The sequence below is a fragment of the Eptatretus burgeri genome, chromosome 10 (genome assembly GCF_056783735.1).
Source record: "Eptatretus burgeri isolate ZD-2024b chromosome 10, Ebu_testis_v1, whole genome shotgun sequence".
Classification (NCBI taxonomy): domain Eukaryota; kingdom Metazoa; phylum Chordata; class Myxini; order Myxiniformes; family Myxinidae; genus Eptatretus; species Eptatretus burgeri.
Genome location: NC_140970.1, coordinates 94,752,000 through 94,768,390, shown reverse-complemented (window position 1 = coordinate 94,768,390; position 16,391 = coordinate 94,752,000). Strand labels below are relative to the sequence as shown.

The 16,391-nt window shown below is 42.1% G+C and overlaps 1 long non-coding RNA gene across 3 annotated transcripts in view; it reads right to left on the bottom strand.

Annotated features, from left to right (window-relative positions):
• Nucleotides 1–1,249: 1,249 nt before the first annotated feature.
• Nucleotides 1,250–16,391, bottom strand: part of LOC147019170 (uncharacterized) — an 82,663-nt gene continuing 67,521 nt past the window's right edge. For all 3 annotated transcript variants that reach the window (XR_015062664.1, XR_015062662.1, XR_015062663.1), the window contains one exon: nt 1,250–1,795. This is a non-coding gene — a long non-coding RNA (uncharacterized LOC147019170). The remainder of the gene's footprint in view (nt 1,796–16,391) is intronic.

The window sequence follows — 16,391 nt, the reverse complement described above, 5'->3', positions numbered from 1 at the left end:
TCTCACATTCCCTCTTCCTGTCCAGACTGGAGCTCCTCAAGGCAGCGTTCTGGGCCCTGTTCTTTTTCTGGTCTTCATCAATGATCTCTCTGACTCTCTGGACAATCCTCTTTATCTCTTTGCTGATGACTCCACCCTCTGCCGTACCATCTGTCATCCCTCTGATTGGCAGGCAGCAGCCTCTTCACTCTCTGGAGATCTGGATAAAATCACAACATAGTCAAACACGTGGAACATGTCTTTCAACCCTGAGAAATCTCACACTCTCACCATGTTTCTCCGAAAGGACTGTCTGGAACGCCCCCCCCCCTTTCCCTGTCTACTTTCTCAACAATTCTCTTGAAGAAGTATTTTCATTCAAGCTTCTGGGTCTCACTATCTGCCATGATCCTTCCTGGGAAACCAACATTTCCAACCTGGCCTCCAAAGCCAGTCGCTGGCTGGGAATCCTCTGTCGTGCAAAGTCCTTTGCTTGGCACACCTGAGCTCCTGACCATATACAAAGTTTTCGTCTGCAGCCTGCAGGAGTACTGCTCTCCCCTATGGGCTGATGTTCCTGATTCTCACCTTTCTCTGCTTCACGCTGTGGAAGCCAAGGCATTTAGGATCATTGGTATCTCCCATGATGATGCTGAGTCTGGGTCTCTCACTTTCTCACTGCAAGCAGTTCGGTGGTCTTTCTGTCTTCTCCCGTCTCCTCTCTGTCATTGCCCCCTCCTGTTAAGTCTGTGATCTGTTCCCCACCCCCATATTTCCCCATAAGGTCCGCCAGCAACCCCCTTTTGGTAAAACCACCAAAATCAAGTATCATTGATCACCTTCACTCTTTCATTCCTCTTTTTTCCCGCCTTTGGAACAAACTTTCATCCTCTCGTCAATCCCACTCTTCCCTCCGGGTCTTCAAAACAGCTCTTCACCGCCATCCGTTATCTTCCCCCTTCTAAAACCACAATCTTTTCTACCCCCGCCAATCCACCCCAAACCCACCGACTTCAAGTTCCCTGCTTTCCTTCCCGAAAGTCCCTGTAGTGTAAGGACCTGAAAGTCCCCGTGGTGTACATTTTGTTTACCCTGTGTACCCAACCCATCCCTCTCCCTTCCACAGATCTCCTCATGTCTCTGCTCTTCACTGTTTTTTCCTTCCCTCTCCCACCCCTCATGTCTCCTGCTCCCCTTGTGATACGTTCTGTGTGTTGGCTCTCATATGAGCCTCGACATTATATATCAAAAGGAAAAAAAAAAGCATCGATTTGAAAACATTATAAATGCAGCATGAGAGTCATTAAGAAGTCCTCATTTGCAGGGAATGAATTCTTCTAAAGATGACAAAATATTTTATTTTTGCAGAACTTCAAATTGACATGAAAATAACTAACTCCCAGTCAAACGTTTTTGATGTTCCAAGTGAAACAGATAAACCGATGTCCTCTTAGGGTCCACAAAGACAAACGAAAGACACGACTCGAGTGAAATTATTTTTCCAAGAGAAGGCTTATCCAGCTGTAACCCGTTTTGAACCTCAAATCCGTGCTTTGTTGTTGAGGTTTGTACATCATGGAAACCCAGGTCAGACACACAAGGAGGCAGAGGGCAGCTGTGGACTGTTCTAATGGCAACACCTGGAAGAGCCGATGTGGCTCGGTGCACGGTCATGGTCCCACCTTGATTCTGCTTCACTAATACATTTGTAAACAAGAAGAATAAAAAATAAAAATAAAAACTTTCTCACCATCGATGGTTTTGCGTTCTTGGTGGATATTTTTCACCGGATCTGTCCACCACTTTTAGAAATATCCTGCACACGGACAGACAAACAAATAGACAGAAAGGGGTGAAAACATAACCCTCTACATCTTAGGTGACAGAGGTAATCAGCTGTTCCTTGTCGGTTTCCTCTGCTGGATAATGCATTTCATGACAAAGACTTAACCATGAGAACCAAGGAGGTTTCAAAAGACCTCCAGGATAAAGTTGTGTAAAGGCACAGATTTGGGGATGGGTATAAAAATAATTCAAAGGCCTCAAATATCCCTTGGAGCACAGTCAAGACAACCGTTAAGAAGTGGAGGGTATATGGTACTACCAAGACCCTGCCTAGATCAGGCTGTCCCTCCAAACTGGATGACCAAGCAAGGAGGAGACTAATCAGAGAGGCCACCAAGAGGCCAATGGAAACTTTTAAAGAGTTACATGCCTTTATGGCAAAGACTGATCACTGTGTGCATGTGACAACAATATCCCAAGCACTCCACAAGTCTGGCCTGTATGGTGGGGTTGCAAGAGGAAGGTCATCACTCAAAAAACGCCCACCTTGAATCCTGTTTGAAATATGCAAAAAAAAAAAAACACTGGAGATTGTGAAGCCATGCGGCAAAAAGTTTTGTGTTGTGACGAAACCAAGATGGAACTTTTTGGCCTAAATGCAAAACGTTATGTTTGGCACAAACCAAACACAACACAAAACCAAAGAACACCATCCTTATTGTGAGGCATGAGGTTGAAAGCATCATGTTATGGGGATGTTTCTCATCAGCAGGGACTGTGGCACTTGACAGAATAGACAGGAAAATGGATGGAGCAAAACACAGAAAAATCCCAGAGGAATACCTGTTGCCATCTGCAAGAAAGCTGCAATTGGGACGGAAGTTCACCTTTCAGCATGACAATGACCCGAAGCACACAATCAAAGATACACTGGAGTGGCTAAGGAACAAAACAGATAAATGTTCTTGAGTGGCCCAATCAGAGCCCTGACATAAATTCAATCGAAAATCTGTCCCATGACTTGAAGATTGCTGTCCATCAACGCTCTCCACGCAACTTGATTGAGCTTGAACACTATTGTGCAGAAGAATGGGCAAATATTGCCCAATCAAGGTGTGCATAGTTGGTGGCAACCTCTCCCAACAGACTCACAGCTGAAACTGCTGTCAAAGGTGCTTCCACCAGGTATTAACTCAGGAGGGGTGGACACTTATCGATCCAAGATATTCTACTTTGTATTTTTCATTCATTTTCTGAAATTTGTACAATTTGTTTTTCACTTGGATATTGTGGGTTACGATGTGTAAATAAAGGTGGAAAAAGTCTGATTCAATGCAATTTAATCCCAGGCGACAAAGAATCAAGCAAAGGAGGCTAAAGGAGTTACTTTGTTGAAAAAAAAAAGATATCAACTCTAAACCAATACTTAAAGGAGAAAGAGAAACGACAGACGATGGCGACACAGCTTCGAGTTGGGCAGACATGGCTGCTGGCAATGTAGAACATGCGGCTTAAACACTCAAGCAAGCACTCAACAAAATGGTTGATTGGGAATGGCTGGGTTGACAAGCGATAGCAAGCTGATTGGTATTGGAACACCTTAACATGGCATTTTTTTCCAAGATGGGGGGAAAAAAGGCAATAAAACATGGGAATTCTTCTGGATTTTTCTGCAGTCGAGTCAAAAGCAACATCGGCCCAGTGAGTGCGAAAATAACATGAAGTCCTCTTTTTGGGCGTTAATATTTTTGTGCCCAGGGCCCCCAAAAATCTTAATCCGCTTCTGACTACAAACCATCAACAAAATCCTCACAAGCTATAGTTTAAGGATTCAACAGTCTGGTGGTTGTAAGGGTTCCAGGTTGCCTCCACCAGTTGAGCTTCTGTTGTGTGATCTGATATAATTGAATGTTCAGAATCCCTACTCCATTGGGAAGGCAATGGCAAACTCCCCAGTTTACTTACTTTATTGTCCAGAAATCTTTTTTGGGGAGAACCATCTCTGAGGAACACGGTGCATGGACAAAACTTCATTCGGCTTCCAATCTGGAAGTATATTGTTCAACTTGGGATTCTTTTCTTACTATGACACAGATGACCTTGAAACCTCAAAAGTTGTTTCAAATCATCATATGTCGTACATTTCTGGACTTCAATGAAGCCGATTGGTCAAGAGGCTTTGTGGCCATCTTGGATTTTTTTTTTAATCCCCAAATATTCAGATTTTCCTCAGAACCGTTCAATAGAAAGTTACGAAACTTCAGAGAGACCATCGATGGACCAGGATGCTTCAAGTTTTCAAAGCACATCTTTGTAAAATAAAATAACTGTTACGAGCCAATCGAAGCTGACTATTTTTCAATATCAGGAAGTTCATCGATTTAGATGGATAAAACTGGGGTACGTGCGTTTGAGCGATTATGACTTGAACACTTGAAACCATGTCACGTGAATTTCTCCTTTGTTACCAATATGGCGTCCAGAGCAATCAGGACAATGTCTATTTTGAGAATAAAAATTTCTGCATGGCTTTGTGGTTTTAACAATGATGAATTTGATGGTCCCTCTTGGTTCCTTCATTCATCACGAGGTGTTACTGCATGGACGTGTTCATAGTTGTGAGCAATTCTCGTTGTTATTTTGAATTATCGAAGTTCATTACTATTTAAAGATGGAATAGCATGGGGGACTGTGTGATTCAACAGGTTATTTTCTAAGTGGTGAAGAATCACTTGAAAAATTCTCCTGTCCGGATCCGGATTTGGATCTTTACAAAAATGGAATCAATTAGTCCTTGACCCATACCCAACAAGCCCACCAAGTTAAATCCGAATCCGTCCACAACCTTTTGAGATATCATGCAATATCACTTTCAGCCCCATCTCTCAATGGTGAAGAATCAGTTTAAAAATATAACAAATATCGTACACAGATCTGGATTCGGATCTACACCAAAATTGAATCAACTCCTCCTTGTGGAACTCCCAAAATGTCCACCAAGTTTCGTCCGAATCCATCCCTAACCTTTTGAGAAATTGTGCTCTATATATGTATGTATGTATGTATGTTCCCAAAATACAGCCAAAACGGTACATGATAGCACAACAATTTTAGGGCCACCTGACTCACCATTTGCCTGCGGTGTGCAGTATCAAGTTTCGTTCAAATCGGGCAACGAAAAAATTATATAAAAATCAATTCCCGATTCAGTCAAGTACTCTTCAGGAGAATTTGGTCAATGGAAACAACCTCAGCGGGAGAGTTTGCTGGAGCTTTCTTTTTTTTTCTTGAAATGATTTTTTTCATCAACCGCTGTCACAACGGGAACCCAACAGGTTCACGGGTCGTCTAGTAATTATATAAAACTCGAAGGGCACTCGGTAGAGCGCATACCTCCGCCACGTAATGCCTGATCCATGATAACATATCAGGTCCAATACATTTTTGAAATATCATGCTACATATCGTTTTTGGCCAAATCTCTCAATGGTGAACAATCACTAAGAAAATTCTCAGATCCAGACCCGGATTTGGATCTTCACCAAAATTAAGCACTGCTGTCCTGGGCCGGTAAACTCCACAGAAAAAAAAATAATATTCAGAACGATTACGTGAAAACGGTGGCCAAACATCGTGTGACAAACAGCCAGACAGACAAACAGACAGACAGACAGACAGACAGACAGAGACAGACAGACAGAGACAAACGCCACAGACCAAAAAGTTTTTTTTTGCCAAGTAACAAACGGACCCAAATGTAATACCCTCTCCTTCGGTGAGGGTAACAAGCCCTGGCGAGGGTCTGCAATCTCTAATTGCTCATTTTCTTGTTACCCTCGCCGAAGGAGAAGGTATTACATCTGGGTCCGTTTGTAACTTGGCAAAAAATGATTATTTTTTCACAACTATGTTGATCGCCTCCGTTTGTGCGTTTGTTTGTGTGTTTGTTTGTTGTGTGTTTGTCTGTCTGCTCACCTCCAGCCCAAACTGCAGAACCAATCATTTCTGAAATTTTCAGACATTAATGACACTCACTCTGCAATGGTCCCGCATTGAAGTTTCGTAAAATTTGGTCGACCAAAAAGGTGTACATAGGTCAAGAAGCCAATTTGAGGAAAATTTTCAAAAATCCTCAAATTTCATCCAATTGACTTGAAATTTGAAGAGGATTTATATTTCAGGTCACTGAATCCAATGAGCCAATTATTTTTGAGGTCAACATAGACCAAAAGGTCAACATAGGCCAAAGGTCAACAACTTCGTTGAGATTTTTAAAATTGTCAATTTTCATCCGATTCATTTGAAATTTAAAGAGGAGTTTCATATTTGGTCTTTGAATTCAACAGAAATTATTTTTGAGGTCAAATTTGTTTTTTGTACTTTGCAAGTGTCGTGCTCTGCACGATGTCTTCTTTTTGTTTGTTTGTTTGTCCACACAGAACTTTAGTATTCTTCTCTGCAACCGCTTTTTGGATCGAGATGAAATTATCACCTTTGGAGCGACTACTCAAGTGGAATGTTGTATTGATAATTATGACGTCATAGGTCACGTGGTGTGGCAGCTATATTGGATTTTACCTCAACCCTATAAAAAATCTTCTTCTCCAGAACGGCTGGACAATTTGAGGGGAAACTTCACACAAATGTTCCCCAATCCATGGGAGTTCAAGCTTGTTCAGGAATAATTGATCGGTCACATGGTTTGGTCACCATATTGCATTGAAGAAAATATAAAATAATGTTTTTTTCTGGAACCACTTAATCAACTGACATGAAACTTCACATTTATGATCTCGTAGTCATGGGGAATATATGCTTTAAATTTCAACTTGATCAGATGCATGGTTGGGCATCCAGAATTATTTAATTTTTGATATAGGTTATTTATGTTTTCTTTAATTTGTTTGTTGTTTCGTTTCTTTTTTTTAATAAGGCTCACTTTGCTGTATCTGGATTGGTTTGAGGGTAGAGGAGTCACAGCTGAAATGTGAATCCTATTCAGGTTCCTCCTGATGACTTCATCTTTGCTTTTTGCTTGTTCGGGTTCCTTCTGGTGACTCCAATGCAGGACTGGACCTATTTGGTCTTCCATTTGATTTGAATTGAATTTATTTTAATCTCATTCTAAATTCAAATGACAAATAATGATAATACTAATAAACGTCATGGGTCAGGGTCAGGTGTCTGATCAAAGCGGGATGGCATCAAAGTGGGACGTCTTGGTACCCAGTCATCCCTGCCAGCAGTTATCGAGTGGCAGTTGTAGTTGTGGCTCTTATTAATTACATAACACACCAGTACACAAACGCCACACAAAACCACACAAACACCATGCAAAACAAGTCCTGGCAAGGGTTTGCAATCTCTGATTGCTCTTTTTCTTGTTTCCTTTTTGAAAGATAAAGTTTCATTTCCCTCACTGTAGATAATCATTAAAGGTAGAACAATGGATGAAATCAACAGAACAGTGATAAGTATGCCAACCACCATGGGAAGCAAGAAGAAACTGACGTTCGGGTTAACGCCCAAAACGTCAGCTTCTCATTGCTTCCCACGACAATTAGCATACCTCGATCAACGAACGTCCTGTTGATTTCATCCATTGTTCTAGCTGTCCACTGTTGCAGAACAACACGAGCTTTCACGATTAAGAATACTTTTCCATTATACTAATAGTCATAGGTAATTTGAAAGCCATACCAGCTCGTGGAGGCGGCTGTGTCATGACTGCTCTTGCTGGTAGACATGAATTACATGTGGTCCAAAATTTATCGGCGTCCTGAGCGTGAAGATGGAGCCTCCACTGGCAACTCCATGGATGTAAATAGGAAATTTTTCTATACCTGTAGTCGAGTCTCGTGGGAGAGCTAGTCCACTGAATGGATCAGACGTAACAGACAAAAGCAGGATGCAACACAATCAAAACACGACGCAAAAGGAACAGTGGAGACACGCAACAAGGGCAGTGGAGAGAGAGAGAGGGGGGGGACACCAACAGCAGAGTTGAAGGCCAAGATAGAGGGAGACTTGGATAAACAATGGATGTGGGGAGGAATGGGGGGCAGGAGAGGAAGCATGGGGTGGAGAAGATGGATTCAGAAGGAAACTTCAGGGAGGGAAAACTGGAAATTTGTAAGAGGGATTGGGGTGGGGGTTAACAAGTATGAGAAAAAAAGATCATGGTTTTGGATTGAGGACGATCTGAGATGCTGGTGAACAGCTGCCTTGAAGACCTGGAGGTAAGAATGAAATTGAAGAAGATGTGGCAATTGATACACACACACACACACACACACACACACACACTTCATGGAGACTTTCTTCTTACGTCACTGAAAGCTGTAACAAGCAGATTTATAAAAATGTCAGAGAAAGCAGACAGCACCGATAGAAAACTTGGATCTGCACAGACCATGGAGGGACCAGTTTCTGGAGGAGCTTCAATCGGGGAAGAAGAAGAAGAAGAAGAAGAAGAAGAAGAAGAAGAAGAAGAAGAAGAAGAAGAAGAAGAAGAAGAAGAAGAAGAAGAAGAAGAAGAAGAAGAAGAAGAAGAAGAAGAAGAAGAAGAAGAAGAAGAAGAAGAAGAAGAAGAAGAAGAAGAAGAAGAAGAAGAAGAAGAAGAAGAAGAAGAAGAAGAAGAAGAAGAAGAAGAAGAAGAAGAAGAAGAAGAAGAAGAAGAAGAAGAAGAAGAAGAAGAAGAAGAAGAAGAAGAAGAAGAAGAAGAAGAAGAAGAAGAAGAAGAAGAAGAAGAAGAAGAAGAAGAAGAAGAAGAAGAAGAAGAAGAAGAAGAAGAAGAAGAAGAAGAAGAAGAAGAAGAAGAAGAAGAAGAAGAAGAAGAAGAAGAAGAAGAAGAAGAAGAAGAAGAAGAAGAAGAAGAAGAAGAAGAAGAAGAAGAAGAAGAAGAAGAAGAAGAAGAAGAAGAAGAAGAAGAAGAAGAAGAAGAAGAAGAAGAAGAAGAAGAAGAAGAAGAAGAAGAAGAAGAAGAAGAAGAAGAAGAAGAAGAAGAAGAAGAAGAAGAAGAAGAATGGTCCAGGACTAGTTCTTTTGACGTCATGAATTGTGACGTCACCATGAGAAGTTGGTACACATTCTGTAAAAAAAATAATTTCCACAAACGTTCATTGATGTTCTTGCTTGTTCGTGCTGCAGAATGTTTGTTCATGTGTATATGATATGGTGTGAGGCCAACAACTAATTACCCTCAAAGTCTTGTGATTAAAACACTGTAACTTACGAGGCGTGATCAGTAAGTCCGTGCCATGACAGCATCATAAAATAAGAACGTTGGTGTCTCTGTCTGGTTGTCTCGACATGTTTGTTGTTAATACATTCAGTTGTTAATTATCCCATCTCGACCAAACTTGCCAGAGGAGAGGTCATTGCATTTGGGTCCATTTGTTTGCCTGTTTGTCCACACAAAGCGAGTACGTGTATGAATTTCATAAGACTCTTAAGAACCTCAAGACCCTTGAAACCCCCAAAAACCCATTCAACCCTTTACAACCCCAAGACCCATGAAGAACAGGAAGACCCAAAATACCCAGATGACCCAAAGGACCGAAAAGACCCTGAAGATTCCTAAGACCCATAATACCCTTAAGGTCCTATCGCCCCCGTGACACCCTTTAGATTCCAACCCTTTGACCTTTTCAGACCCTGAGACTCCTTGACACCCTTTAGAGTTTAGACCTTCACACCTTTTAATATACCCTGCAGAGGAGCTCTTTGACCTTTAGACCCTTTTTCGACATTTTACGACCCTTTAGACCCCTTCAGACAATTCCAACCCTTTGACCTTAAATTACACTCTTTCGACCCCTTAGACCTTGAAAGACCCTTTGGACGCATTCAGACCTTCATCCTTTCCTTTCAACCTTGAGACGTTCAGACCATTTCACCTTTACAACTTTTCAGACCTTTGACCTTTACACATTTGCAACTACACAACTTAAGACTTTTAATTTGCAATCAAGGACCTTTCATTTCGTACATCGTTCCATTTATTCGCCACATAGCTATCGTGTGCATCATTTTCTGGGGGTGCGGCTGTGCCGCTGATGCAGTGCCCTCTATTACCAGTACACTGGTACTCATTTCACCAACCTCGGAAGGATGACGGACTGAGTAAACCCCACCTGGTGTTCATTCAACAACCTATAGGAGCTCAAATTAAAGACCGTAAGATCTTAAGCCAGCCACCTTAACCATTGGGCCAACACCAGACATATTTGCCACACAAAATACACCACGCAAAGTCCGTCTAAAAAGTAACGGGACTGACTTCACAGAAATTTTATTCCAAAAAATATATTGAAATCACAGCTTGTCCCCTTCAAAATTGTTTACCTCCAGTCTCACACACTTGTCCATCCTCCTCTTCCACGCTTTGATGCACCCCAGGAAGGCTTCTTTTGGAATCCTCCGGAGCTTCATCGTCACAGTCCTTTTGATGGCCTCCACATCAGGAAATCAGGTCCCCTTGATCACCCCCTTGAGCTTGAGGAATAGGAAAAAAATCACAAGGAACCAAGTCTGGTGAATACGGGGGTTGCTCCAGAGTTGGCACGTTCCTCTCCACCAGAAACTGTCGGATGCTCAGGGCAATGTGAGCAGGGGCGTTGTCATGGTGGAGCACCCACGCTTGTTCTCCCACAGATCCCTCCTCTTGTCCCAGACTGATCTCATGAGGTGCCGGAGGATCTCCTTGTACACGTATTGATTCACTGTTTGACCCTGTGGTAGAAACTCGAAGTGGACAATGCACTTGATATCAAAAAACAGAATGAGCATCACCTTGACCTTCGACTTCGACATGCTTGCTTTCTTTGGTCTTGGTGATGCTGGACTTTTCCACTGACGACTCTGCCGTTTGGTCTCGGGATCATATTCGAATTTCCACAATTCATCGTCAGTAAGGCCAAAAAAAAAGAAAATGTTGCATTGGCGTAACCCGCCCGACCCTAAAAATTCCGCCAACCCTACGTTTTTTTGGGGGTTTTTTGCTATCGAAAAATTTTGCCGACCCTATTTTATTGCTATTTTTGTTGTTTTGCTATCGTTTTCAAGTATCTTGTTGATTGCGATCGCGATCGCAAAAACCCGGAAGTGTTTCGGACAGAACCCGCCGACAAAAAGGGTGGTACTCGAGCCGGGGGAGATTTTGGGAGGGATTTATTAGGAAAAAATAAATAAATAAAAAGATCCCGACCGACCTACCCTATTTTTCAGTGACCCGTTACGCCAATGTAACATTTTTTTTTTTTGGCCTAATGACTCTCCCGAGCAGGTCTGGATCGTCCTCGATGTGCTCGATAATGTCTTGACAGACAGTGACTCTTTGCTGTTTCTGGTCCTCGGACATCAGCTTGGGAACCATCCTTGTGCACACCTTGCGCATTTCGAAATTCTCAGTGATGATGCTCCAAGACAGTGTCCTTGTTGATGGAAAGTTCCTCAGCAATCATCCGCACCGTGAGTCGATGATCTGTGCGCACCATCTGCTTCACACGCTCGATGTTGTCCGCCACTCTGCTCGTTGAAGGTCTACCAGACCATGGATCATCTTCAACCTCCTCCCATCTGTCTTTGAACCTCTTGTGCCATTCAAATGCATGTGTACGTGACATCATTTCTTCCCCGGAGACTTGCTGCAGCATTGCGAAGGATTCGGAAGGTGTTTTGCCAAGCTTGGCAAGAAACTTCAGATTGGCTCTCTGCTCACGACTCACAGCGCGACGACTCAGACTGGACAACGTGTAAAGCACGACCTGTAAAAAATCACACAATGAGCGCAGTCTACCATCACCAATCATATATATTGTTGGAATGTTGCGAAAGAATGTGACGCAACCCGTTCATTCAAGTTGTGTAAGTGGAGCACACAGTGGGCTCAGTCCCGTTACTTTTTAGACAGACCTCGTATACATATGCATATGCATCTACATATATATGCAATGTTGAGGCTTGTATAAGAGCTCACACACAGAACATAAACAAGGGGAACAGGAGACAAGAGTGGTGGGAGAGGGAAGCACAAAACAGTGTGGAACAGAAACATTAGGAGATCTGTGGAAGGGTGAGGGATGTGGCGGAGTACACGGGGTAAAATGGACACTTCAGAGACTTTCAGGAAGGAAAGCAGGGAACTTGTAGGAGGAGGGTTTGGGGTGGATTAACGGGGGTGGAAAAGATCAAGGATTTGGATGGGGGAAGATAAGAGATGGTGTTGAAAAGCTGTTTTGAAAACCTGGAGGGAAGAGTGGGATTGAAGAGAGTGTGGGAATTTGTTCCAAAGCTGGGAAAAAGAGAAATGAAAGAGTGAAGTTGAGCAGTGATTCTTGATTTTGGTAGTTTTACCAGAAGGGGGTTGCTGGCGGACCTTGAGCACCCTGAGGAAATATGGGGGTGGGGGGGACAAATCGCAGACAGAGCAGGGGGGCGCGACCGGAGAGGAGTCGGTCGAAGACAGAATGTCCAACGACTTGCCTGTGGTGAGAGAGTGAGAGCAATCTCCGATTACTCTTTCTTGGTATCTACGCATTTGGTAGTATTGTTGTAGTTTTGATTTTCCTCTAATAATTGCATCATCATTTCTGCTGGTTCCAATCATGTCACTTCCAACTGCCGTTTGGGGGAGAAGGTTGACAAGGAACATTTTTGCATGCTGTTGTCATCTTGATAGCTGGCTCGGCATCGGGGCATTACCCTCTACAGACCAATTGAAACGACTGAGCATAATGAGTCAAAATCAGACCTGCTGGTGCAATGGTTAGAGCATCTGCTCTGAGTCTGGACATCAGGGGATCAAACCCCAGAGTTGTACCAAAAATGGCACGTACTGCTCCCTTGCTTGACGCTCAGCAATGAAAAGGGCGAAGAGAACAGACAAACAATCATACATTGGCATCCACTGCACAGGCTTCAGGGGCCTAATATCCTCCTCCTGAGTATGACTTCTTTTTTGCCAAGAGTATGACTATCTACAACCCAATCATTTACGTCGTCATGAACAAACAGGTTCCTGTTGCAATGTTCATATAAACTATGTCAAAATTTGAGCTATAAAAAGGATTTGCAAAAGAATAGTATATACCGTCTGTCAATACGATAGCTTGAGAATGCTAAACCAGTTGTTCTGTTTTTCATTGTTGACTTTTTGTTTTTTGAAATCATTACCTTTTAGCATCAGTGCACTCTTCCTCAACACACCTGTATCTGCACTAGCTGTTGTGTTCCTCTTTCAAAACCTTTCTGCAGCTTCTTCTTGGATGACTAACTCCTTCCACTTGAAAGTGCCTTCTGCCATTCCAATCTGTGCATATGAAGGGTGTGAAGACAGACTCTCGAAACGATAGACCAACATCAGCAAGGTAATGATATTGATAATCTCAACAGATCTCAAGGCCTCTTCCTTCACCAACTCATTCACATGGGATCATCAATTTGGGTCCGAGTTGCCACACCCTCGATATGCTCCTCCCGATTGATTCCCACAAACAAAATTCAAACAGCTTGCCAAGTTTCAGAGATAATGGTATCGGCGATTGGCATTAGCGGCGATATTATGACGTCAACCTTTTTTTCTCGGAATAATTTCCAAAATCGGAGATGGTTACTGCCTGCTTGTGGGCTTTCTGCATATACATGGCAAGTTTCACGAAGATTCGATGAAAACTCTGGGTTGTGAAACAAAAAATGTCAAAAAATAGGAATAACGTCATAATTGATATGACGTCATAGTGATGTATCATATGTGCGGTAATTCATCTCTGCTAATGCCCTATTCGATTCCCGCAAACAGAATTCAAAAAGCTTGCCTAGTTTCGGAGATAATTTTTTCGGCGATTTCCATTAGCGGAGATATTTTTGACGTCATAACTTTTTTTTCTTGGAGGAATTTTCAAAATCGGAGATGGTTACTGTCTGCGGAGGGTATTTTTACATATATATGCCAAGTTTCAGGAAGTTTCGATGTAAACTGTAGGCTGTGAAACAAAAAAGTCCAAAAGAATAACAACGTGAGTAAGACTTAGAGATCCTCCACGAGGATCTAAAAATCTTTTCTCCAGACCCACCCATCAGAATGCTACCAAATTTGAGTTACAATATGACGACAGGGTCCTGATATTAAATTCCGGAGGCCATGCTAATCACATGACCGGAAGTGTCTCAAAATGGTGGACCTGCAAATTCCTTCCAAAATATTCTCCTCCTGATCCACCAGTCAGAATGACACCAAATTTGGGTTACAATATTAGGACATGGTCTTAATGTTAAATTGTGGAGGATCATATGACCAGAAGTGTGTCAAAATGGCGATCGCGCAAATTCCTTCCAAATTCTTCTTCTCAAGACCCACCTGCCAGAATTTTTACACATTTGGGTTGCAACATTATGGTAGGATAGGGATGTTAATTATATTGAGGAAGCCATGCCGATCACGTGATCAGAAGTGTGTGAAAATGGTCGGCTTAGTCAACTTTGGGGAAAATTGCATGAATTCCATTAAAAATCTTCTTCTCCAGACGCACCCATCAGAATGCTACCAAATCTGGGTTACAACATGAGGACAGGGCCCAGATAAGCCACAGGTCCAGTGGTCCTATTTAATTATTCAATGCTTCCAAGTCACAGACACTTACCGTACTCATACTATAGATAAAATCTGTATGGCTCACGTTCAATATATATATATATATATATATATATATATATATATATATATATATATATATATATATATATATATATATATGAGGGGCCGCGAGGAGGAGTGATGTAAGGGCCACATCAGCCATTTTGGAGTTAATGCCATATCGCACAATTTTAATCCTTCCCCTATCATCCAAGCCTATCATCATCATATCCTTAAAAAATGTCGCATACATCACTCCTTGCCAGGCCTCATATATATGTGTGTGTGTGTGTGTGTGTGTGTGTGTGTGTGTGTGTGTGTGTGTGTGTGTGTGTGTGTGTGTGTGTGTGTGTGTGTGTGTGTGTGTGTGTGTGTGTGTGTGTGTAAGTACGTTATGCAAGTACAGTTACATAACCTCAAACTCAACCCCCCCCTCCCCCAACTCTAAGGGAGATCCCACATCCTGCAACCCTTAACCATTAACCCCATTGTAAGCCTTTGTGATGGCTATCATGTGTCCGGGCGATGTTTGGTCAGAGGAATCGGATACATTGACCTGAGAGGAATCGGCCTTGTTCATTTCCCAATAAACGTTCTTGTGCACCTCAAACCAGCCGAATGCTCACGCACCTTAAGCCGTGACAAGCAAGGTCCGATTCTTACAACAGCCAGAAGCCCTGACTGAAAGGACTCGCTGCAGAAACTCGAATGGGCGGGGCTCGGGAGGGGGGACGCCAATCTGCACGCAGGCCTTACCCAATGATGTTCACATTCTCGAAGCTTCCAGTCTGGCCTTATAAAAGAGTCAACTCCAGAGCGTTTGCTTGAGGCTCCTGTCAATGGTCGTTTACACCTGTCTTTCAATAGGTGTTTGGCTTTAACAGTCGTTGCAGTTTTACCGTGTGAGACATAATCTGTGGCGATGCTCACCATGACAGTCAGGAGGTGTGTCTGATGTATAAACAACGAATGTGGTCATCATTGGTTAAATATGTATCAGTATGCTATCCCAATGAGGGAAATAAGCCTGAAATCAGGATCGGTGGCTCAGTTTAATGTGTAATTGATGTTGACCATATAATCATTGTCTGTTTGACAGAGTCACTGGGCTGAGGTATCTGTGTTGGAGGTGACACTTTGGTGTAGGACTATGTCCAATGGGGATCAGCGGAGTGCTCGTCACACATCACATGTATCAACTTTCCCGCCGATCACATCACATACCTTTGGTTGAATGGTTTGCATTGGCAGGAACAATCGTCTGGGTGGCAGATGGACGGTTGCTCTGTGCGGATTATGCGGTTTTACTGTGCGAGACATAATCCGTGGCGATGCTCACCATAACAGTCAGGAGGTGTGTCTGATGTATAAATGAGGAACATGGTCATCATTGGTTCGATGTTTATCGGTATGTCATCCTGATAAGGGCAAATAAGCCTGAAATCTGGATCGGTGGTTCCGTTTGATGTTTAACTGATGTTGACCATTTCATCTTTGTCTGTTTGAAAGAGTCACTTTGTCTGTCAGAGGCCTTCATGCTGGAGGTTACGCTTTGGTGTAGGACTATGTCCAATGGGAGTGCTCACCACACTCCACATGTTTCGATATATATATATATATATATATATATATATATATATATATATATATATATACATATACATATACATATACATACATACACATACACATATATATATATATATATATATATATATATATATATATATATATATACACATATACATATACATATATATAAATACACATATACATATATATAAATACACATATACATATATATATATATATATATATATATATATATATACACATATACATATATATATACACATACTAGTAAAGGTGCCCCTCTTCGACGGGCGTCACTGGCAACATATGGTAAAAGACAGATAGCATGAATGTATTTTAAACAATATATTATATCATTTTTATCCATTGATTATCATTCAGGTTTTCCCCTTCGACTGTC